Below are 25,996 nucleotides of genomic sequence, written 5' to 3' on the forward strand. Positions count from 1 at the left end.
GTCAAGCATAGCAAATTGCTCTCATAATGACATAAAACTGTGACAGTAAATTTTTTAAAATTTCAACCTCTGTGGGGCATGCAGGATTGTAGCTGTTGTACAGCCTATCTCACAAAAATAAAGCGCCTGAATATTCAAGAGGGGTATTCTGTAAGTGTCCACTTAGTGTCCACTTAGTGAACATGTTCTTCTCACGTATGTGTACCCTAGCCTAGCCAATCAGAACTTCATTAGCAGGGAAAATGGACATGCCCACTTCATGGACACTTACAGAATGCCTCCCCAGGTCTCCCCCATAAGAGAGCACTGCACCATGGCTAAGCACTTGTGCCTTTGATGATGGCTGAATGGGACATAATTTACTGTGCTCCGTTTCATACCTTACACATTTTCTAGCTTGAATGATGCATTGCATGTTAAACCGTACACATCCCACAATAAGCTAGTAGAATGTGGGTGTGTCCATGCAGTAAAAAAAATATTAAATTTATGTTGCAGTTGAATTGTACAGCAGTCTGGCAACACTGGCAGCTGACAGAATGAAATATGCACAGTCATAGTGTGTGGTACATGTGTGTTTTCGTTTTTGCATGTGCATGTCAGCCCAAGGCACACGCAGTGGTGGGTGCATTTCGGCAACACGTGTGTGTGGTTTCAGAATGTTTTGGAGCAGGCAACACAGTGGTGGCGCTGCAGTTCTTTACATCACACCAGCCATACCAAGAATGGCAGCTGCTGTCAATGAGGAGGAATAGAGGCAACAATTCTAGATCGAAGTTTCAGGTTAAAATGTGCACTGAAAGCCTCTCCTTGTGTGTGTGTGTGTGTGTGTGCATGCGTGTACGCTCGTGTGTGTGTGTATGTGCAAGCTTGCATGCCTGTATTCTCAGTTACAATGATAAACTGAGAATATTTGAACAACTGTGTCATGTCCCCTTTAAGTGCAATAGAGACAAGGCTGGCCATTATAGAGGTGAAGTAGACCGATTTCACAAGTTTCACTAAGCTGCCGCTGACACAAAGCATGTTGGCAGTAGTAGTAGTAGTTGTAATCCTTGGCAGGCACTTGTGGTAAGAAACATGTTTGTACTATGAACAAACCTGCTTAGCCCTCGAGATAAAAAGGCAGCGAGGCATGAATAAAACATTCTACAATAGGAGTGAGGTTGAGGAGATTCACTCCCTAACTTCCCCCTAAAGTTCCCTGGAAAAATCCACGGTGGCATTTTTCTCATCATTTTCTTACGGTTGCCTTGAGCCCAAGTATAGTGGGAAAATGGTGAGGACTACTGTCATCATGGTGCCAGCAGGGTCACTGCGCATGCACTCTCAGCATGGGGAAATCGGTGTATTGCTTGGTCATCTTTACTTCCAAGAAGTTGCCAAACAATTGGGACATTACTGTCACAGCTTTCATGGCACATATGCTTTTTCCCTTTTTTGCCATCCCATTCACTTCATTAGTGCCTCTAGAGGGACCACAGCTTTTTGCATGTGGTTCGCTTGTTCATGTTTCACTTCTTGCAGTCTTTTGAGCAGACCCAGATCACTTTCTATAAACTTATGAAGTCACTGTCTATTCATTATGATTGTTGGCACTGGCATTGAACATCTGGGTATACTGGGGAACCTGACGAATTATTCAGTCAGGACTCATGGGACAGACAGTAATTAGCAATTTGTGGCTGTCATTGCCAGTGCATTATTTACAAGCGTTAAAATTAGGTGCTCATGTGCGTCCTCTTCCTCCTGTATTAATTGTTCTGATGGCAAACCGACTTGCAGAGATCTCCAGTAGTGAACAGTTGCATGTTGAAGTTCATTGTATTGGTCTCATTTTTCCTTCATTACAATATGCTGTGATTGTCACGTTTATAGGAATGCTTTGTGGTGTCGCTAGAAGTTATGCATGTTACACAGTGGGTGTGGAGGCTATCTGGCATGAAAACAATTGACATTGCAAAGTTCTGGAGCAATGAGGAGTAAACTTTGTTGCTTGTAGGGTGGAGAGAAAGTCTTGGAGTATAATTTTTTTCTATGACTGGCTGACTGATGATAACACAACTGAAAGTATAGATGGCCTTTGTCTTGTTATGCCTCTGTGTCTTCTTTTGAGATGCAGCCTAATACAGCAGCTGGACATATTGCTGTATAATAGGTGCAGAATATTTTACTGCTGAATACATTAAGAATGTTTTCCATTTTGGTAAGCACTACCTTGAGGTCCTTGACTTAGCATTGGCGCTGTTATTTTCTTTGAAGCATACTATCTTGACATGTATATTTTCCAGTGTATATGTACATGTACATGTATACATACATGTACATACATACATGTACATGTGTACATGTGTATTTTCCAGTTTGCTAGGCTCCTAGTGTTCTGTGAGCTAGAAAATGCTGTCAGCTCGTGCTATAAAAGAGCATCAACGCAGCTAAAAATGGAGATAGGTAATCACATGTGAAACTGTTTTGTTTCAGATTTGGTTTGGATAGTGAAGCGTAAAAGACAGTAGAAATAATTAACAGTCATGAAAGCGTGAGCCGCATGACAGATACCTTGATAAAGAAAAGATTAATTTCTTATGACTGGAGCTACACTTTTTTGCTTCACTGCTAGCTCACTTATCACTGTGCGCTGGATAGAACTACAAAAACATGATGACGCATTGAAAAAGTCATATTTTCCGCAGTTTTTCTACTTGACCACTGCAAAACTAAGCACTCCAGACAGTAAGCTTTCGATTGCACTAAAAAGTAGGTACTGTGAAAATCATTTGTCAGCCCCATTAGTTTCTCGGCATGTGCACCATTGCAATTGTAGCTGTAGAATTCAATAAGGGTGGTCTGATATTCGTCTGGAAACTTAATAGTACAGGCTGCGAGATGAATTGGGCGTTGGATGGTGCAGAAGTACTTTGCCACGCGTTTACCGTGTAAGGAGCAAGGAGTGACAGTCACATCTTGGATGGCTCCAAAGATTGAGTACCAAATTGCAGTTGTGGTTCCTAATTTGTACCTACCATGGTAGCTCAGTGGCTGCAGCATTGTGCTGCTGAGCTGAAGGCCACAGGTTTGACTCCTGGCCACTGTGTCCACATAATGATGGGAATGGAATGCAAAAGCATTTGTTACCACGGTTTAATGAATAGAACACAATTCTTGTAAAATATTCACTGGAATTTCATCATTGTTTATTAATTGGCTGCAGCTTGAGCAAAAGCACCACTCTTATCCTGAAAAGTAATGTTGCCAGCGAAAATTCGAGGAAGTAAAATTTTTAACCTTACTATATTTAGGCACTGTAACATTTTACGTTCAACTTGAAAAAAATACTTGAAAAGGTTGTGCTAGAGCTCTGGAAATGGCCAGTGACAAGACTACTGATGTGTTGTGATGATGAGGCTGCAATTATTAACTGGTGCGAATGTAACATATTCTTAATTGATTCTGTTTTTATCTTACTTGCTATGATGACTGGCATATCATGGCAGCAGCGCAATTGCACATGTGGCCAGGACAAAGGGCAAATTACTGGCCAATGTGCCATGTCAGAAGTAACGGCCAGTAGCAAAGATCTTATTTTTGCATTTGTTTTACGGTGATGGTTGTTATTCAGTCAATGGCAGGAATTGATGTTGCCTAGACAGCATAGGTAGTGTGCTCATTTTGTATTCTTTAGGTTACTTGCATGGAAGCACACTTGCAAAAGCACATTTCTGTTAAATATGCCCTGCCAATGCAATGCAACACTGTAGTTCCAAATGTGCCAAGTGCATGCTATTTTCATTTGAAATACTGTGCACTGGATTCATCATTGAGTCTGCGAAACTGAATCATATCTTTGCAGACACGTGTTGTTCGTGTTGTTACATTTTTGCAGCATAAATATTTTTGCTGGAGAAAATGTCGCAGCCTATATTGGTGAGGCCCAGCAACAACAAGAGAACAATTTGAATGAACGTTTTCTATGGACATTTTTCAAATAGCACGGTCATTTCTATTATTTAATTGTGCAATTTATGAATTACTGCAATTACTATGGCACCAAGGCTAGTTTATTTCCACATAGGTTGCATTCACTAAGGTTACCCACCACAGTAGCTTAGTGGCTGTGGTGTTGTGCTGCTGAGCTAGAGGTCGTAGGTTCGATCGTGATGGCTGCATTTCAGTGGAGGCAAAATGCAAAAATGCTCGCGGTACTTCGATTTCAGTGCATGTGAAACAACCTCAGGTGGTCAAAATGAATTTGTAGTCCCACTCACAATCAGATCGTTGTCCTGGTACGTAAAACCTCAGAATTTAATTTTGATTCACTAAGGAAGTAAGTAACCTTTTCTTCCATATCTCTGGCGGTACTCTGGGTAATTATGGAAACTTCAGTAGTTGCATACAAGCGGCATTTATTGGCACCTAAATTCAAGGCGGGGATGGCCTAAGCGTACACTATCATTTTGAATCCATAACTCTGGTGACTCAAGAAACTGCAGGTGACATTGATTTGTTTCAGATGATATCACATAAAATACGTTTAAAATAGCAAGAAACAGTAAATTAAAATTGCACCATGGTGTAACTGTCCAACAGCCATCCCTGAAGTGGCATGGCCACAGGTAGCCCGTTGTCTTTTCATCCACTTTCAGTTCAGTTAATTTATCATTGCATTAATTCAATTCAAAATTTTTCCTATGCTGTCTGTCCTCGGTGTCTTTGTTTGTTGGCTGCTTATGATATGTTCTAGAAAACATTGCACAAAGCAGTTGAAATTGTGCTCCTGTGCCATCTTACAGAATTCACCTTCTGGACTCAAATAGGTTTTTTCTTTAGTTCTTATTTTTGCATATCATATTCACTGCTTTTCTACCAAGCATTCTTGTTCCTCTTCAATTGTGCCATGTCTTTTGATGGCACAGCATTGCATTTCTTAAATGCATGGTGAAGCTACTGCTAGGTTAGTAAAATTATTTCTTTGCTAAATATTACCATCATTGATGGATAATGTTAATATGTATTTCGTGCTTGTTATTTCAGTGATAAACTTTCAGTTTCAAGTAAGACATGAGGAACTGTGTGTAAAAAACTTCATGCTAATAAATGTTTTTTATACAGGCTTCATAGAAGGCAGTGTATTTTAAGATTAAAATGGTAGGGAATTCTTAAGTGTCTGGCTCTAGAATTCATAAAATTCCTGGTTCTGGCATAAAAAATTATAACTTTCATTCATCACTTAAAAGAGCCCTGAAACACCTTACAAAAGGTGTGAAATGTGTGATCTCATGAATTTTTTCTAGCAAGAATGCTTTAAGTACACCTAGTTTGAACAGAGTTATTGGCAATCAAATGCCGTACCCTCAAAGCATTTCCCTTCTTTTTTTGTACGAACTGCATTCAAAGCTGTGCTGCCGTGCTCAGCCCATCGTCACAATGCGTTGTCTATTGCATCACCTCAATTTGAGGCCAGTCACTGCAACAGATGATTGTGCCACACAACCTCAAGTTCAATAAATGCGAAAGCTCAGATAGGCCATGGTTTTAGCACAGTGTTATCATTCACAGCCACCATATGGCATCACCATCCCTTTAGTGATGAGATTTATTTGTGATTGCTTCTGCCAGAGGTACTGTTTAACCATGATGTCTCAAGAAATCTTTTACAGTTTTGCCTCATTCTTATGAACCTCGTTAATGTGGATTACTCGAAATATGGAAATTTTTGTGAGCATGAAACTTTTCCAATGCATATGTGCCCCATTAACACAGAAACTCTCTGCCCAGACAATAGACGTGGCACAGAAGCAAGCACAAAGCCCAGAGTGTATTTTTGTGTTAACATAAAAAGTGTCAGTATAGACAGGACCACCTCTAAATGAAAGAAGCCAGAAGCCCTTTGCACACTGGCAGTGAAATGCATGCAGTGTGCCACAGTCAGCACTGCTCATTGCTGTCAGCACGACTGCACTGGCCAGCATCTTTCCCTCTGCAACACTCGCAGGTAGCTTTGGTACTAATATTTTCTGTCAAGAGTACAGGCTTTTTGAAATGAGAGACTGAGCCTTTTGTCTTTCCGCTGTTCTACAGGCATCTTGTGCGCAGAAGTCAGTGGAGACAGATCGAGCCTTTCCTTTTATGTGCTAGTTTTGTCAACAAGCTGTAGCTCTCCCTAATGCACTCTTCTGCTGGGTTCAATTCTTTTGATGTTTCTGTTGGATTCAATTCCTTGGACATTTCTCTTGGATGCACTTTCTTTGAGTGAAAGCACCGTTGTTGGGAATTCCATCATTGCAAAGCCTGCCATCACAGTCCTTGTGGCCAGTAAGGCATTTCAAAGTGCACTGCAATTCTTTTTAAAATAGTGGTGATTAGAATGCACTCCAACTTGTGAAGGTTCAATTCTAGTGCACAGCACAATGTGAAAAACAAACTTCATTTAAAGCATATTCTTCTTTCCCTCCATATATACTTTATTGTTTTCCATAAGTATTTGTTGTTAACTAGGCATAACTGTATAGTGTTTGTTCCAATTTAAGGGTGACGAATAAATGTTGCAGGGGTTCTGAAAAGTTGAAGGAATGGACTAACAGGCTTTATGGCATAATTCTGGGCTCCCACCTTCATATTCAGGAATAATATCTGGCTCAGACGTTCATGACAGCATTGTCTCTTGACTGTGCAAGTTTATTTACCATGGTTAAAAAAGTGTTGCAAGGCCAGCCCCTTTAGGATTTCACCTTGTAATTATGAGAAACAGTGTGAAAAGTGCACTTTAGTATTGGTGAGTAAATGAAATCACTCTTCAAGCTAGACATGGCTGTTGTACCAATGGAAAGTAAGCCAGTGTCACACAGTGGGGCTCTGCCCAACTTTGCCTGAGAGCATCGGAAGATTCCTTATGTACATACTTTGTCAAAAGTGTACAGGCCACACTGCATGACCATTGTTGGCACAGGGACCATGTGGTGTTGTTTTTATTGCTTCTCCAACAGTCCAGCAATATGGCTAGACCTTCTGTCATTGCTCCATTTAGAGCATTGTAACCCCAGGAGCTCCATCACAAGCCTCACTGGCAGCTATAATCATGCCTATATAATTTTGACAAATGCTGTACATTCCCATGTTGTTCCTTGTTAGTGTGTAATAGCATTGATCATGCCTCCTCTTCCCCAAACCTTGCCATTTTGTTATCTACCAAAAATGTGTCACCACTACCATTCTATGCCCCATTAATATAGTTTGTGCAAATCAGCCCTGAAAACGAATGTAAAAAAATATATATATATGTATGCACACCAGCAGGAGTGACTTTGACTCCTAAGTCTGGGTCTATGCTGTGTTTGTCTTCAGTTTGTGCCAGTATCGCTGAAGATGAGCCCAATTTTCTTGGGCTGGAGTTCTTTTGTCTTGGCTTGTGAGTAGAAACCCATGTTCATCATCTAGTTTCAAGCCATGCAGTTGTTTTTCACAGCTCATGTATGTTATTTGGCTATCTACATTCCTTTCATTATCATGAGTTCAAACAAGAAAACTTAGCAGGCATTCAGGGAAACCCTTTTTCTAGAACAAGTCTTCTTACTTTTGGTGTGTAGGAACTTGCCCAGAAGTGTCATATATTTTTGAAATCTGGGTCTCATGGTGCAACAAATAGGGAATTTGTCCACATTTTCCAAAATCAACTTGGGAGTTAAAGGGTTTAGTGGCCAAAGTCCACTTGTTTCTTAGAGCAGTGTTTCTTAAATGAAGGCTGAGCTCAAGCTCTACAACTCCTATTTCTGAGTCAATGTTGAGCTTCAACTTGTACTTTGCTTTCATTGACAATCGTTTTCTCAAGCTTTACTACTGTTCATAGTGTACTAGTGTACTTAACCCTCAGCTTCAGACCACCCCCCCCCCCCCCCCCCCGCCCGTATAGCTCGGGGAACACTGGCCTACACACTTGCACATCAGAACATCATTCCACTTTGATTGGATGGTGCAGTTGCAGCCGGAACAGTGGAATCATGTTTAGTGTGATCTTTTCATGGGCTTATATAAGTACAACAGAATGTTGTTGGTTTGATCTGGTCATGTCCAACGTACATTTTCTCAGAATAGTGGCCACTCCTGAAAAATTCACTATGTAAGGTATATATATTATTTAAATCAATAGTTATTTTCCTGCTCTATTCAATGGCTGAATTATACCATATTCTCAGTGTTCTAGGACTACTCTAACAAAACATTTTGCATGACATCACATATTTTACCGGGACATAACTTGTTAACTCATTCCGATTTTTAAGCATGTATGTGAACAATCGGCCGAATTACCCTAATTTAAAATCATAATTAAATAACTTAGTTTGGAGGCTTTAACATGCATGACATACTTTGTTGTGACTTTTTTTTTCTGCTGGCATTAATGCCCATTTTGATTTTTTTTTATAGATGCATCTGTACAAAGGCTGTTATATTAGCATACTTTACTTTCCCATCTCTACCACTTTGGATATCATTTGGTCATTATATTTGCACTGTAATGGACAAATGAAATGCAAATAGAAAATCATAAAGGAGAACATCGTGCACGTAATAACTCGAGAGTACTACTTCGCACTGCTGCGCACCTGGTCATGAAAGATGGCGCAGGTCTCAAACTAAGTATACAAGCTCAAATATGTCGACATCACGTGAAGTGGAGAAAGTGGAGATGAAATAACACATGCTAATTAGTTGAAACTTTGTGTTTCGCTTGCCTGTGGTCACACATGGTGAGCTGGCTGGGCAGCTCAGCAACAGGGTTCACAAGTCAGCTGTATACCAGTACAAAATTTAAGAGGCCCTCAAACAACCTTTGGTTGTGCTGATTCTTCCCTCTTCTGCTACTTGAGTACAAGGTTGTACGTTCGATTCTGGCAGCAGCAGCACCCATTACTACGAGTGCAGGACATTGATGTGCTTGTGTAGCAAAATTTTGCTGTACATAAAAAAAAACAAAACAAAATTAGTCCAACGCCCTCCACTATAGCATCTCTTGCAGCTCCGGTATAGCTTTGTGACATATCACAATGGTTGCTGTTAGATTGTGCAGAGCTAGTGTAGCAAGCAATATGCCCACACTCCTGTGCAACATGTTTTTTGCATGGCTGTGTACATGCTATTCTCTCCCATCCAAAAAAGCATGCCAGTGGTAGCTATACCGTTCATTTTCTCACTTGTGTGCATAGCAAGTCATGAATATGAATATCACCAAAACAACTATACAAAAAAGGGTGAACAGGAACATTACACAGATTCTTTAGACATTCAAAATTCTGGCTGTCAAGACTTTGTAAAACTTTGTAATTATAATTTATTCAGCTGCATACAGTTTCTGCATACTGCATTTCCTTGTTTCTGCCTGCCTCTATGTTATGAAAATTCTGGATGATTGTATCAAAGCACTGTTCTCAACTGTCTGGATTTACAGTTGTTTTAAGGATAAGGTGCATGCAGAAGCAGCAGAACAAGCATTTTTCCTTTACATTAACTTTTCGCTCTTATTCTCGATGTATGAACTTCGCTCCATCAAGGATTATCAGTCCAGCTTGCCTGAAATTTCTCAGTGCAAGTTTTCATCATGGTTAGCATCCATATTCTAAAATTGCACCCTGTGAAGCATGGTATTTTAAACTGCGCTTAAAACTGCAAAATCAATTTGTCATCACTGCCTCCTCCTCATGTTTCTTTTTCTGCTGTGGTTTGCATAGGCTCTTTATGCAGCAGCTAATTTATAAACTAAGTTGCAAAGCTTAGTTTATATATAAAAGCTTGGTGTATCATGTTTGCCATATCATTCTGCATAGCGTAGCTAGTGTATCTAAAGGATTTTTTTGTAGAAGCTGATGTAGCTGTGCCTTTAGTTGTGCTAATGGAATTAAATGTAAACGGTCATCATACCTGTGTCCTACATAATCAACACACAATACTATAATCAAAGTAGGGAAGCACAGCTCTTGCTTTTTGGTAAGGTGGCACATCAGTTCATTTTAATTGTAGAATTACATATACAGTATAAAAACAGTCTGTATGCCATTTGCTTGTTTGTTGTTAAGATAATGTCCCAGAAGGCACCAATTGTTTCAAGGATGTTCCACATCTGCCACTATGGTTGTCAGCAGCACTGGCTTACTCTCAAGTCTATGTTCCATGAGCATGCATGTATGTTGTCTTCCACTGTTAGGGAAACGTTTCATTAGTATTCAGTCCTATCTGAGTTTGTTTCTTCTGCCTTATTTGAGGGGAAAAAAACACAGCTATTGTGATGCTATTAATGGAAGACTAATCTGTGGCTCTTCATTTCAAGTTTAAACTGCTATTGGTACTTGGAACACTAATGAGGTGTTTTCTCACAAGAGTAGACAACTGTGCATAAATAACGAAGAAAGTGAAGGAGACGACCACCACTGTAGCTCAATTAATAGAGCGCCACACGCATCTCGCTACTGACATTCATTTTTATCACATATATGAACAAAGGCATAAAATAAAAATATTTCAATGTCCCTAAGCTTTCCTTAGCTTCAGTGACATCTTACTTCTGTAGTAGCCACAATTAAGCTTCTAGTTTCCCTTGATTCTCTTGCAAACTGTTCCATTTACTTTAACTGTATGTTGGGCAGCTTGTGTTGTTTTATTACTTCTGCAGGTTGTTTAGCACCCAGAGCAAATCTTGTTTATTCTTTTACACTTTTCATTCTTGCATTGTGGTATTTCAGCACTGTGAGAGCATTTGTTTTCAAGATATAAACAAACGATACGTGAAAGCATCAATTTACAAACCGCCAACTTTGCTGCATATCCAGATTAATGTGTGTGAAGCTCCATCATCAGAAAGCTGTGCAATACTAAGCGACCCATGATTTAAGTTAGATAAAAGTTAGATAATTTAAGGTGCAGCAATTCATAGCAGATTTTTACTTTAGAAACAAATGTTATGGTGCACTTGTTGTATGCATAGTGAAATCATTGGCCTCTTGTGCACAAAGGCAGCTTTGCTTTCATTGCTTTGGTTTCATGTATACTTTGCAATTTTCATCAGCCAGTGAGTAAATGTGTTGTTTGTATTTTTCATTTATACTACTTGCACTATTGCCACCAGTATTTTATAAACTAGTCGTTCTTAGTGGTATATTAGTGTACGTTGTTCTAAGAAGTGTTTTCCCATCCATCATATATGGGTGCTATGCAGCGGTGGGTTTATGGCGGTGTTGACTGATGTGATGAATTGTAGTTACTAATTCACCTGGTGCATTGTTGTATAATAAAAATGTTTCTAGACCCTTATTTAGTATTTCTTTTTAACCAGTCACTGCTCTTGAGAACTAGTTAAGTGCTTTTTGCTGGGCACGAGGTCACTGGTGTGGTTTCCAGTCATGGCAGCTGCATTCCAATGGGGGCTGAATGCAAAAACGCTTCTGCACCATGCTTTGGGTGCATACTAAATAACTCCAGGCGGTCAAAATTAATCCGGAATCCTTCACTACAGCATCCCGCACAAACCACTGTGCTATTTTGAAATGTTGCGCCCTTTAATTGTAATTTTGCAATTATGTGTTTTCATGAAGTGTGTAGTAACGCTAATTAACCTCACAAACAGGGGGGAAAAAAAAGATTATTTTTGTAAACTGCTGCTGCAGCACAATGCATAACCAAACAGGCTATAAGCACTTAATTTGGGGTGTCTTTGTCCATAAATGTTTAGAAAACATGCTTGAAAATTGGCAACAAATGTATTTCTGCTAGTAAATTTGGAACAAAGAATTGTGTATAGAAATTATGTGGTTAAAATGTACAAGAGGGAAAAGAGTTGCCGAGAGTTGAGTTTTACACCATGCTTGCCACCCAAGCAATGACACAATCTTCATTTGCACCTACACAAGCTCACACAATAAGGTAAGTGGTGGGCTACTACACTGCAGTGGTGCAAATTATACAGCCGTACACCACTTATGGATACTCAGCAAGAAAATGTTATCATCCTGCACAGTGCTTATGCGAGACAGGCATCTTGCACTGTGGATGGCATCTGGACTTTATGTGCATTTAGTATGTTACTCCTTTTTTGTACTTGCTAGTAGCAAAGCAAATGTGTCTTACATTGGTGTCCTGTAAGAAATGGATTTTGTAAGCTAAAGTTTGTGAATTGTTTTTGCTCTGTGTGCAAGACAAGTTAAGGACTGCGCAAAGAGCGATAGAACGAGAAATGTTCGGCATAATGTTAAGAGAGTGGTGTGGATGAGAGAACAAACAGAGATAGCCGATGTTCTAGTTGACATTAAGAGAAAACAATGGGGCTGGGCAGGCCATGTAATGCGTAGGGTAGATAACTGGTGTATCATTAGAGTTGGAATGGGTGCCAAGGGAAGGGAAGTGCAGTCGAAGACTGCATGAAACTAGGTGTGGGTGATGAAATTAGGAAATTTACAGGCACTAGTTGGAATCGGCTAGTGTATGACAAGGGTAATTGGAGATTGCGGGGAGAGGCCTTTTCCTGATAATGTCCTTGTCCTGTAGTGGACATAAAAAAGTCGCAGTTTTGCCTGAAAGGTGAAGCATCGATTGTGATTGCGAATTACAGTGTACAGCTATACGAACTAAGGATAGCAGTTTTATCGGCTGTATAAACTTGTACACATGGGCATACTAACTAAATTAACAAGCATGGTGTCACTTGCACAAGCAAATATCAACACATCTTATTTGATGACCACAGAAACTCTGTCAAAACACGAGAGAGGAAGTGGGGCAGCAGCAGCGAGTGAATTGACCTTCGTACTGCCTCTCACATCAATGCGAACTAAGCCGCGAAAACGGCACACAGTGAACTCCATTCGCATCACAGATGGCTTTCAAGATGCAGCGACCCGGAGTAGAACGTGCCCCCGCACCCTACCCTACCACCAGAGCCTTGCACGCGACAGAAGAAGGTGCACTTCTTCCCCACTTTCTTCCCTTGCATTTGCGAGGTTGAGCCGCGACTACTGGCTCACCCTCGCATGCTTTCACTCGCATATATAGCATAGAGCGTGCGGTGACAATTTTATCGCCCTTAGAATTTATGCGGAACCTCACAGCGACGCCGATGGCAGAAATGTGCTTAGAGTGTCCATATAATTGCTATCGCAATAAAAATAGGCCGATGATTATGATGATGTGCAAGATGCCCTCTGATCACTAATAACATCAAACAGGAACTAACGTCAAATATAACATCAAAGAGGTCACAAATAGAAGCATGCTGGTTCATTAGAAAGCAACAAAAACTTGTGTTAGTTGCAGTCGATTACTTAAAATTGAACAAAATAAATACCAGTAGATTTCACCTCTGCAACTTCAAATAAATGTGCATCAAAAATTACCTGAAAATTAACACTAAGCCTCAAAAGGCTTCACAAAGACTACTTTAAAAATAATTTCAAAGGCGGCATAGTTGTTGAGACATGGACGAACACTAAATCACACAAAGACGAGCGCTGACCTGTGTTGCAGACCAGCGCTCGTGTTGTTTAAATGTTTGTCCATGTTTCACCAAGTGCGATCGCTACCTTTAAAAGGATAATGGCCAACCTGCTAGCCCACCAATACCTCCCGAGTACATTAAAAATATGAGCAGTAATTGATTCTCAACATTAATCACCACAATTATCACTGACCCAGGTTTCCAACCAGGTTTAAAAGGTGTGGCATTTCAGTAACAAAATGAAGCAACAGTACAACAGTACACATGTAAGACATAACTTTGCTACGTTCAGTTGCTATTCCACTTATTCAGTTTTTGTTGTAATCGCAACTTCATCTTTATTTCTATGATCAAAGGAGCCTAAGAAGCAGACACTCCTCACAAATAATGTGACATCTATCTTCTCTTGCAAACCTACTCTGAAAATTGAACATGCTTCTGTTTCGATATTTCTCTGCATACCCTTTTTAGTTGTCAGCAAGCTCCTGGGTTTGGTGCTTTCGCCTTATTTCCTCTAAGCTTTATTTCTTTATGCATGTGGAACAAGGCGGAGCCAAACTACACTGTGTTTATGCCTGTATACAATCACAAGCTTCAAATGGACAAATACAATTGAGCACAGACATTTTTCTGTCCACCCAGTGTGGTGGCGTAGTGGCTTTGGCGTAGCGCTGCTATGTCCAAGGGTGCAGGATCAAATCTCAGCCGCAATGGCCGCATTTGATGGGGGGGTGAAATGCAAGAATGCTTGTGGTACCGTGCATTGGGTGCACATTAAAGAACAAGAACCCCAAGTGGTCAAAATTCATTCGAAGTCCCTCACCACATCATGTCTCATAATTATATCGTGGTTTTGATATGTAAAACCTCTTTCTTTTTTTCAGTCCACAAAGACTTGTGAACTTTGGATGTTAAGCAAATGAGCACAGCAGATTGCATATAAGTATAGAACTATAGGTGAAAAAAAGGACCTTTTCACCACCTATGTCATGTGTAATTATCTTTTGAGGCATTGTGTTGGAACCTTCTTCAACATTAAGAACCAGCAATGCTACTAGAAATTTCTACGATAACCACCATATGCAACTTAAATATTTGTCTCTCCATTTTACGTAAGACATTTACGAAGGTGGTCACTTGACTAGCACCCAAAGTGGTCACTTTACTAGGACTGTTTGAGTTGTAGGAAAAAAGTGTCGGAAAATCTCAGTCCTCACTTTAGCCCTTGCAGGTGCCACTTCTTAGCTTAGATTAAAAAAAAAAAATAATGTAACAATATGCAGACTTATTTTCAAGATAAGCGGAATTATTGAAATAAAAACTTGTTACAGCAAACTTCTTACAATACATGTAGCGTGCCTCATAATGATATCGTGGTTTTGGCACATAAAACCCCAGAATTTAATTTCTTTAATACATGTATGCAAACATATTGTATATAGTGCCACAATGGTTGCAGAGATTAATTGTGGAGGGCAACAGAACAGTTTATCCTTTTTTAACACGAAAGCGTTAAGGAGCCCGTGTCGCAGAAAATCTGGCGTCGGCATCCCGCGTCGGCACCCCCATCGGACGTCGCATCGGCAAAATGATTTTTTAATCATATATACCCAGGCCTTTTATATGATGCAAGGAATTGACTGAAATAATTGAATTTCTCAAGCTAAAATGCGTAGGAAAATCGTAAACTATGACTAGCACACAACCTGCAGACATGATATCTCACGGATTGTAATTTGACTATACGAGAAAACATAATTCTGTTACGTGAAAACTGATCCTTCACACACATAAACCGGCCACAGCACCTGCCATTTTGCACGCACCGGGCCACAGAGCAGCGCGCCTGGTTCCTTACAATAACTCCAGCTGGCACTTGCCTCCACCGCATCGCGGCCCACGCATCGCGGCCCACCACAATGCTCACCTACGTGCATAGCGTTTGCGGCAAGCGTTTCCAGGTAAACATTACGGTTACACACGCTTCAGTTGTCGGGAAGCATGAGAAGCAGTCGGGGATCTTTGAATGCTATCGCGTTCCACTCTCAAAGGTGAAGCTTAAGCGTCCTCCAAATTTTTTAATGTGCCCTTAATGCTAGAAATGCAAAAATGCATGTATTGTGGCTGATTTATGTGGTATAGCAGTTTAATAAATTTGCAACAGTGCATGGCTTGCTTTGACTGTTAGTTTACAGCGATGGCTGTTATGGGCTTACTACACTAGTCATTTTGATGTTTGCCACTGGTGCCAGTGTCTGTCACAGGAATCCTAAAATGCTTAGCGAGTTTATAAAGAGATGAAAAAAAAGAAATTCTGCAGCGCTCCAAGTGGACTGAAACCCCGGTCCCACAGCGTAGCAGTCTGAGGGCTTACCTCTCAGCCACTCAACCTTCTTTTTTTCTTATTGCTTCATGTTTTCTCCAGCGCCTACTTTGCATTGATACAGGAGGTACCGTGAAGGACAATTCACTCGCAGCTGCTGCCGCTCTTCATTGCGCAAGCTTTCTCATAACAAGTATTCACAATTATCGAGTGAGATCTGCTCATATTTTCCTGTGCACATATGACACCATGCTTGGTAACATAATCAGTAAGCAACTGTTCAATGCAAACTATACGAGCCTTGCTTCCTGTTGTTGGCTGATAGTTTGCTGTCGCAATTACTGCTTTGCTTTTTGGGCAAAACTTCAACTTTATTTCTTTCTTTAATACATGGTAAACAAAACTGAGAATATCATACTACAGAGATAAAATTGCAACACACACATGCGTCGAGCAACTGCCTACAGTCTGGCGGAAGTTCCTGCACATTATACACACTTCTTGCAAAAGCTGCAGTTATTTGAAAAAAGGATCATGTAGATAGCGGACTTTCTGTATGTGGATCACACAGTCCAGACCTCCAGAGACTCTATACCCAGCAGTATTAACATATCGTATGGAGATTCGCCAGTATTCCTAAACGGTAGAAACCTAATTGAGTATGGCATGATGTATGTGAACTTCGTAAGAACTTTGTACCAAAAAACTTAACACCTGTACAGTCTATAAATCAGTGATTTATGGACTCGGTGCATAGACCCAGTCGACAGTTCGTTGGCCACAGCACAAAGCAGCCCCTGAAGTTTAATCATGTTATAACAGGAAGTGTCTCTGAGTACAATTTGAAGAAACAGGTTTTCACTGCAGGAGGTAGACGCATTCTACAGAACCACCTATAATGCATCGCAATATGGCCAATCCAGATAAGGTTCAGAAGGATCTGGGAAAAGTGTCTACTAGTGCAGCAGAAATCACTTTACAACTCCGAGTGAAAATTTATTCCGGGCTGAATCTGGCCTTCAAGAAAAGAAATAATTCAATGACCTTCTTGAGAAAGCCTCAAGGAGCCTGTGGAACACATAATTGGAGCGGCAACATTTCAAGCAAAAACTGAAGATCGGCATTTAGAAAGGAAAAACAAGCGAGAAACAGTGTGCCTGGCAGAGAGGTGCACTAAACCTAGGCCACCACATTCAACGGGGAGAAAGAGATTCCGCTGCAAAAAGCCACAAACATTAGCTTTTTTTAAAGAGAAGACTAGCACCAGAAACTGCGCAAAATTCTTGCATAATTGTGAGAGCAGTCTTTACACTCTTTCTATCAATACAGAAAGAGGCCACATCATCAACGTATATGAGAACACGAATCTCATTTGACTGCAATGTAACCCCCAGAAAGTTTGTTCTTTGAGAATGCACATGGAAAGCTGCTCCAAAATTATACATGCAGAAAAGAATTGCAGTGACATCTGTGATCTTTGTCGTACTGTTGATAAAAGCCAACTTGGTTAGGAACAACCGTTGACTATTAGCCTCGTCGTCCTTGACTTCCAATTCTGGTATCTATGAAGTCATTCTCCCTCATCTACCAAATGGCAATACTGTTCTTAATTCAGTTTTCCTACATCCTGACCTGGCTGGACAGCTGTGTGAAGCCCTGGACTTTTGAGATGCACTTCTGTCAATGTAATGTGGCTGATATCCTCGGAGCTGGACAATACTAGGTGAGTCATTTGTGACTATAGTGATGTGCGTTAACGTCCTGGCAAAGCAAAAACTTGCCAATAAATGCAAGTTAGTTAGTCCCAAGTGCCTCAATTGTCATATCCCCACATTGTGATCGGAGACAGACTGCCATAGCACTATAGAAGCATATGGCACAGTGAAATGTGGCATTACACTGGTGTAGAGGGGTGGTAAATGAAATGATGTGGCCTTCACATTGAAATATGAAGTTCTGCCAGTAATCTTCCTCACCTACTGATCATATATGAGCACCAGTGCGTCATCCCGCTTCCTGGGCAACAAACTCTTTGTCTGCAATCCAGTACATCTGGCAATGCAATAACGGTTTCTGCTAAGGTCACCTTGCAGGTGCATGCTTCGCAACTTACACAAAAAATTTTCATGTAAATCGACATGCTGGGGATGAGACCATTGCAAGTCACCTAATGGACATGAGTGAGTTAGGTTGTGAATGCAACTGGTATAACACCTGCTGCGGCTCATCGATAAGAGGAGGCAAGGCCTTCATCATCTGTCTGTAAACCTTGCCTGAAGCCTGCCAGTTAGGATCACACAGTTGGCTTCTGTTAATGCGATCCTGACGAGACCGATGGAACTGGTTGAATTATCTGGTGGGTAGAATTAAACAAAAGGCAGAAAAAAAAATTCACCGACGATTGCAACACTCCCTAATGCGAAATTTGAGCGCAGCTCTATACGTGTTCATTTCGCGATATATTGGCTGGTGAGGACAATCTCGTGCGGCACGTTGCAAACGGAGCGAAGTGTGGCGCCACTATCTGGATATCGCGAGAGTCGGCGTGTGGGTGACGCGTGGGTGCATTTCACAGCAACCGCCGCCGGCAGACCTCCTAAAATACATGCGTGACTCTGGCGCTATCTGGTAGTCATCGTCGCCGCACTACGCTTTTCCTCTGACCCTGTCGTCATACCCTCCTCCTCGCGTCTTTCATCCCCCCTGCACCCTGCGTTCATCTTACGCTGTGCTCGTTCGCTCGGTTGCGAGGGATAACGCCGACGCTTGCCGCGGGAACGGGCGCAAGAGCTGCGCTTTTTCAGCGTTTTAGAACTGCGCTCCAATACGCTGAAACGTGCCGTTGATTCACTTTGAATTTGCCTTTAAAGTTAGCCTCACCGCAATACAGGCGGGCTGTGCAATGAAGCATATCAAGCGAAAAAAAAGGTGCTACTGTTACGGGGCACAGCATGTGTTCTTACGCCGTCTCCGGACACAGTACGAGCACCGAGAAGCCTAATAAGTTTACTGGCAGGCCTTCAGAGTTTTAAATGCATCCCCACTATTTTGTTGGGTTTAAACGTCCCCTCGACTTTCCGAGTTGTTTCATTTTACCGCCTACCGTTTCGCTAGCTTTCTCAAAACATGGCTTATTAGGTGCCTAGGTGCTCTTACTGTGACTGGAGACGGCGCTTGCGCGCCTGTATAGTTAAGAAACACGAACTATGTCCCGGGACAGTGGCCCCTTTCCATTCGTGGTATGTTTCGTCGGAATAAATTGCGCATGCTTCGCCGCATGGCACTTCTGTACTGCGACAAAGCTGATCAGTGAGTTCGTATTATACGGCGAAGGTCAATTTTGAGATCGAAAGAACGGAAGTTTGGGCCTATAGAATGTATGGGTGCCGACCGGGACCTTCGGTCTAGATCGAATTAAACGAAAAATCGAATTTACAGGAGCCTACTGTATGAAGTTGTCTGGTGACGAATCATCTAAAAATATGTCATGGGCTGAATTAACAGATTGAAGCGGCATTAATGTGCTATGCAACCAAGAAGCATCCAGAACCGATTGAAAACACAGCTTCTTTAGGAAACGAGGCCCGGGTACTCAGGGTCTCAAAGTTAAGAAAGCCGCTTCATAGAACACCTGCCTCCTGCAGACGCCGATGTTGAAGTGCATGACCTCATCTAGGAGGGAGTGCTGTAGCTAAGGAGCATCATTTAAACGCTGCACCAATCTAAGTAATCATGGTGGGTGCACTTCCCTTTCACTTTGGTACTTTAAATGTCCATGACTTAAGCAGTGACAGCATGGTAAAGCTCCTTCATTTGCTACACAATAAGAAATTATGTATTGCTACTAACCATGAAACAGATTCAATAGAGACATGAAAACACCTCTTCCTAGCCGACTATAAAATTTATGTAAGCCATACATTGGGTGGATCCGCTGGTTGTATGTTGTGTGTGTTAGATAGCAGTTGCAATGTTATGTGCTGCGTTTGTGTACAGATATAGGGAAAGATATGCATTATATGGGGGGGGGGTGCGATATTGATATCAATGGCATCAGTTTTAAATTTGCATGTGTTTATGCCCCAAGCAAGTTACATGAATGGGAATGTTTCTGATTATCTCTATAACATAATTTGTACACTGACTGTGCACATGGTCCTTTTTGGAGACTAACTTGTATGTGTGTAACCCGCAAGGTCGTTTATCATCGAAGCTTGGTGGGAATACTTGAGTGATATTTCGAGGTCGGTGCTCAAATGTATGGCTGAGGGGATTGTGCAGATGACGATAGTACAGCTTGATTTGGCTAAGGCATTTGACAAGGTGAATCACTCATTCTTGGTGTACTAGAACATGTATATATTGGATTCAGGCTCATTAGCAGTGTCAGAGTCTATTATGCTAATGGATCAGCACTCTATACCAATGCTAAGAAAGAAAAAAAAAATACTCAGCATGGGGAGCATGGTTACACCACTAGCTGCTATGATGGGCTGACACCATGCTCTGCAGCTTACCTGTGCACCAGCACCAAGGTGGAATAACTTAACGAAGCCAGCAGCAAACCCGAAAAGCAGGATAGGAAAGAGGAGGAAGAAAAAACAAAAAGGCAGATCCCATGCATAACTGGAAATTAGTAATAAGTGAAGTTGTCTTTGCTGCACACTGAAATGTCTTCAGTTCTATTAACACTCCTCACTCAATGCACACATCCCATTTTGTGCCCACAATTGGCTGCTTTTGTTGCAGACTTCTTCACTTCTCTATAGACGACTTCATCACTTCTTTCCTCATGTTCTGCTCTATTTGGGCACCTACCCCAGTCGCACATACACATTCTGAAGAATTGGTCAAGAAGTGTTCACATACCCAGCGGCACAAGTTGTGTACTATTCAAAAGGGAGAGAAATCTCTGTATAGAAAAGTAGAATTTTTAGCCAGTGCATATTCGCTTACATGCTACTGTGCAGGGAATGGGACCAAAGGAAATAAATACCCCAAAAAATTAATGCTCTCCACTTAACCACTGGGGAGCACTACCTCCACAATGAATGAACTTTTCTTCTTCTTGACAGAAGATTACTCTCTGTGCATCTCTGTATGTTTGCAAGACTTACTGCACATAATATTGTGCTTCTGCTAATGCTACAACAGAAAAGAATAATGCACTTGAAGAGCAATGATTGGTCAATGCCGCCACCTTCAGCTGATTTGAAAGCTGCAGCACCGAGTTGAAAGAACTTAAACGAAGGCAACGTAAGCCGCAGGCAGGATTGGAAAGAGAAGAAAGAAGTCATGTCTCTCCACTTGTTTGCCACCGGAGAGCACCACCCTCCACAAAGGAAGGCAACGTGGGCTAGAATCAACACTGAAGAAAGTTTTCTTCTTGTTGAAAGCAGATAGCTCAGGCATGTTTTAAAAGTTTACTCAAATCAATGCCAGATGAAACAGTGCAAGGCACCTAACACTGTATGGGCAGCTTAGTCACAATACAAAAAGAACACCACTGAAACAGCATATGTAATCTTGAATATGTGAAGAACTAACTAAATAGATAGGATATATTGTAATGTTGCCATCTGATCTCTTAAGGGTTAGTGTCAGTGGTATGAATGAGCAATTCTATAGGAAGCCACAATGATACATTTCAGTCCATCACTAAGGTTTTTGCACCATCACAGTCTATGGTGCATTTTATCAGACATGTGCTTTTTATCTGTATAAAATTACATACCCTATCTGTACAAAACTGGACATATCTGCAATGTACACAATTGTGTACAAACTACCTGCTGCTGACACTGCAGTACCAATTAAGCCACACTCCCTCTCAGTGGAGGGAAGTGTAGGCAAACGAGTTCTGTAGAAATTCGTAAGATGGAGGATCTCACTCAAGACAGAAAGTTGGCCATGACTAGTATATACAGCATTGCTCTGATCTGAGCCACTAAGAAAGTGCCAGTTCTTTCGAAATAGGTTAAACTTAGCACAAAAAATTTATTACAAGGTCTCCAAGTCAAATGTCTTTAGCCAAATTAAGTTTTGGCTAACATATACTGCAACCTGAAAATTTTAACTCATGTGACAGTCTAACATGCATAATCACCGAGCTATCAACTTTCAAAGCTTAAAGATGCATACATTGCCTATCTCTGTGAAGGGTTCTTGAAGTGCCATTCCTTGTTTGCAATTGTTCATTTATTCTAGTAAGCAAGTATATACAATTCAAAAGGAAGGGTAGCTGGGCGAGTTGGTGTGGTATCATACATATATAAAAACATTTCAGCTTACAGAAAGAATTCGAGCCTTTTAGTGAGGTGCAGCCAACCTTAGAGGAATTCTCTAGGACATACAAACCACAATCACTTTGGCCAATTCAGTCTGCTTTGAAGGAGAGAAAATTTCACAAATTATGTAAGCATTGATTGAAGTATTGCCCAGAACATAGCGCACTTCTGCAAAAGCAATGTAGAGTAGCAAGGCCATATTAATGTCACAATATTAAGTTACATGAATTCCATAAAAACATTTACTATTATTAGTGACAGATATATTTCTGAAGACAAAAAATTGAAAGTTTTCATTTCAAAATGTAAACTTTCACTCCAAGTCTTACACTGTCCATAAATTTAGTGAGCAGAAATATCAGTCCAGAAATATGGATAACTTTAATTACTTATAAATAAGCGAGACAACAAAATTTAAGGCTTTTCCTTTAGCAGCAAGAGAAACCATCTCTGATCTTACATCATTTATTTATTTATTTATTTATTTACTTATTTATTCATACTGTCAACCCTCCGTTGGGTGTTCTTACAGGGAGGGTAAAAAAAACACACTTATACCAGGTAAACAAGTACATCAAGAGGCAGTGTAATCCTTTAAATACATATCTAAGGATTGTTTGAACTGACAAACATTGATTGAATTAACCACAAAGCTTGGCAACGCATTCCACAGTCATATCACGACTGGAAAAATGAATAGCAAAACACACCCCACTGCAAGCAAAGTGTGGCTGCAAAACATAATTGTTTTAGGAACGCTTCGTTTCCCTGGCAGTGCTACATACACATCTCTATCAATTTTAAGTCATTCATGCAGCACCTGAAGAAAAGACTTTGAGCTGATTCTTTTGCTTTCGTGCTTCTAGTGGTTCCAGTTTGCAAGACTGCAGCATTTGTGTGACTAAATATAACTAACAATACTTGGAGCATATGAAGCACCCAGCGCAGCATTGAATTTTTTCTAAATCTGTTTTTAATCCTTCCTCATGCGGGCACTAAATGGCCCAGGCATATTCTAGTAATGGCCTAATAAAAGTCTTGTAAGCGATCAGCCTTATATCTCATGTAGCTTGGTCTAGTTTCTGCCTCAAGAATCCTAGTTTCTGATTCACTTTCGAGCACACATTCTTTATATGCATACGCCATGGCACAGTTTACACTATTGTAATGACTAAATATTTAAATTGACTAGCATGAAGTAATAAATTTGCATTAAATGTAACAATATCCCATGAAAGGTAAAAAAATTCCAGCAGAACCCATCTCGCGATGAATGTCGACATTGATGCAATTAGCATTGAAGCAATGTAGGAACACAGCGTATTTGCCAACGCCAAAACATATGTAAGATGGGTGTACGCAACCAGGCTCCTCGTGCTTCCCACTGGTCGCACTGTGCCATCTAGTGGCACTGCCACGAAGTCTGCAGTGCGTGACATGTGTGCATACATATATATTCAGACAAGATTGTCTGAACATATACGACATGGGTTCGATTCTACCTAGCACCCAAGAAATTTCAAAGGTATTTTTTTTTTGTCATGAGGAGCAGCACATACTTAGGGGCACATACCCTGTGGCCTAAGTTGGCGTCGAAAAGGTTCATTGACGAGGGACACTTATCCAGTGCCACATACCCAATGACCAAAGTTGGTCTAATGGTTGCTTTCAAACTCGGTTTTTTCAGCACAGAAGCCTGATGCTCTACCCATTAGACCATGGATTACCCTGTGACACAAGTTGGCAGGGAAATGGTTAGAGACACTGATAAATAAATATACAGATGGATATAGATAGGTAGAAAGCCACCAGAAAGTGCGTGAAGTATCCTAACCATGCTAACCACATTAAAATGCAGCAGCAGCAGTTGTCTTATAAAAACTGCTCCTCGGATTTAATCCAATGCCACATGCCAAGCTCCTGAGCTACTCGCATATGATACAGACTGAAATAGCTGCATATAACCTAGAATAGTTAGTCTATTTGCCCATAACTTGCATTCATTTAAAGTTTGACAAATGCTATTCCCCTTGTAAATCTTAGAAAACTGCAGGTGGAGTGATCCAATGATATCATGACAGTCAAGCACAGACACACACGTCAGTCTAGCCGCGTCTAACATTGCTGATGCATTACATGCAACAGCTCAATGCCTTGTATCATCATCATCATCATCAGCCTGGTTAGGCCCACTGCAGGGCAAAGGCCTCTCCCATACTTCTTTAACTACCCCGCTCATGTACTAATTGTGGCCATGTTGTCCCTGCAAACTTCTTAATGTCATCCGCCCACCTAACTTTCTGCCGCCCCCTGCTACGCTTCCCTTCCCTTGGAATGTAGTCCGTAACCCTTAATGACCATCGGTTATCTTCCCTCCTCATTACATGTCCTGCCCATGCCCATTTCTTTTTCTTGATTTCAACTAAGATGTCATTAACTCGCGTTTGTTCCCTCAACCAATCTGCTCTTTTCTTATCCCTTAACGTTACAGCCATCATTCTTCTTTCCATAGCTCGTTGCGTCGTCCTCAATTTAAGCAGAACCCTTTTCGTAAGCCTCCAGGTTTCTGCCCCATACGTGAGTACTGGTAAGACACAGCTGTTATAAACTTTTCCCTTGAGGGATATAGGCAACCTGCTGTTCATGATCTGAGAATGCCTGCCAAACACACGCCAGCCCATTCTTATTCTTCTGATTATTTCAGCCTCATGATCCGGATCCGCAGTCACTACCTGTCCTAAGTAAATGTATTTCCTCACCACTTCCAGTGCCTCACTACCTATCATAAACTGCTGTTCTCTTCCGAGACTGTTAAACATTACTTTAGTTTTCTGCAGATTAATTTTCAGACCCACCCTTCGGCTTTGCCTCTCCAAGTCAGTCAGCATGCATTGCAGCTGGTCCCCTGAGTTACTAAGCAAGGCAATATCATCAGCGAATCGCAAGTTACTAAGGTATTCTCCATTAATTCTTATCCCCAATTCTCCCCACTCCAGGCCTCTGAATAGCTCCTGTAAACGGCACTGGAGAGATCGTATCTCCCTGCCCGACGCCTTTCTTTATTGGGATTTTGTTGCTTTCTTTATGGAGGACTACGGTGCCTGTGGAGTCGCTATAGATATTTTTCAGTATTTTTACAAACGGCTCGTCTACACCCTGATTCCGCAATGCCTCCATGACTGCTGAGGTTTCGACTGAATCAAACGCTTTCTCGTAATCAATGAAAACTATATATAAAGGTTGGTTATATTCCGCACATTTTTCTATCACCTGACTGATAGTGTGAATGTGGTCTATTGTTGAGTAGCCTTTACGTAATCCTGCCTGGTTCTTTGCTTGACAGAAGTCTAAGGTATTCCTGATTCTATTTGCGATTACCTTACTGATAGCTTACTGGTTCCCTGTCTAGTGGAGTTACCACCGACTTCTACTGCACACTCCTTAACGATGCCCATAAGATTGTCGTTCATTGCTTCAACACTAAGGTCCTCTTCCTGAGTTAAGGCCGAATACCTGTTCTGTAGCTTGATCCAGAATTCCTCTAGTTTCCCTCTTACCGCTAACTCATTGATTGGCTTCTTATGTACCAGTTTATTTTGTTCCCTCAAGTCTAGGCTAATTCGAGTTCTTACCATCCTATGGTCACTGCAGCGCACCTTGCTGAGCACGTCCACGTCTTGTAAGATGCCAGGGTTAGCGCAGAGTATGAAGTCTATTTCATTTCTAGTCTCGCCATTTGGGCTCCTCCACGTCCACTTTCGGCTATCCCGCTTGCAGAAGAAGGTATTCATTATCCGCATATTATTCTGTTCTGCAAACTCTACTAATAACTCTCCCCTGCTATTCCTAGAGCCTATGCCATATTCCCCCACTGACTTGTACCAGCCTGCTTCTTGCCTACCTTGGCATTGA

At 41.2% G+C, this 25,996-nt stretch overlaps 1 long non-coding RNA gene across 2 annotated transcripts; it reads right to left on the bottom strand.

Annotated features, from left to right (window-relative positions):
* Positions 1-552: 552 nt before the first annotated feature.
* LOC139060778 (uncharacterized) lies at positions 553-18,056 on the bottom strand. Of its 2 annotated transcripts, none has more exons than XR_011515032.1 (2): positions 17,965-18,056; positions 553-8,950 (listed from the first exon to the last, which is right to left on the bottom strand). It is a non-coding gene; the product is annotated as an uncharacterized lncRNA (long non-coding RNA). The 2 variants fall into 2 exon arrangements; XR_011515033.1 differs by lacking the exon at positions 17,965-18,056 and adding an exon at positions 15,402-15,579.
* Between the last annotated feature and the right edge of the window lie 7,940 nt (positions 18,057-25,996).

Source organism: Dermacentor albipictus, chromosome 1 (genome assembly GCF_038994185.2).
Source record: "Dermacentor albipictus isolate Rhodes 1998 colony chromosome 1, USDA_Dalb.pri_finalv2, whole genome shotgun sequence".
In the NCBI taxonomy this organism is placed as follows: Eukaryota; Metazoa; Arthropoda; class Arachnida; order Ixodida; family Ixodidae; genus Dermacentor; species Dermacentor albipictus.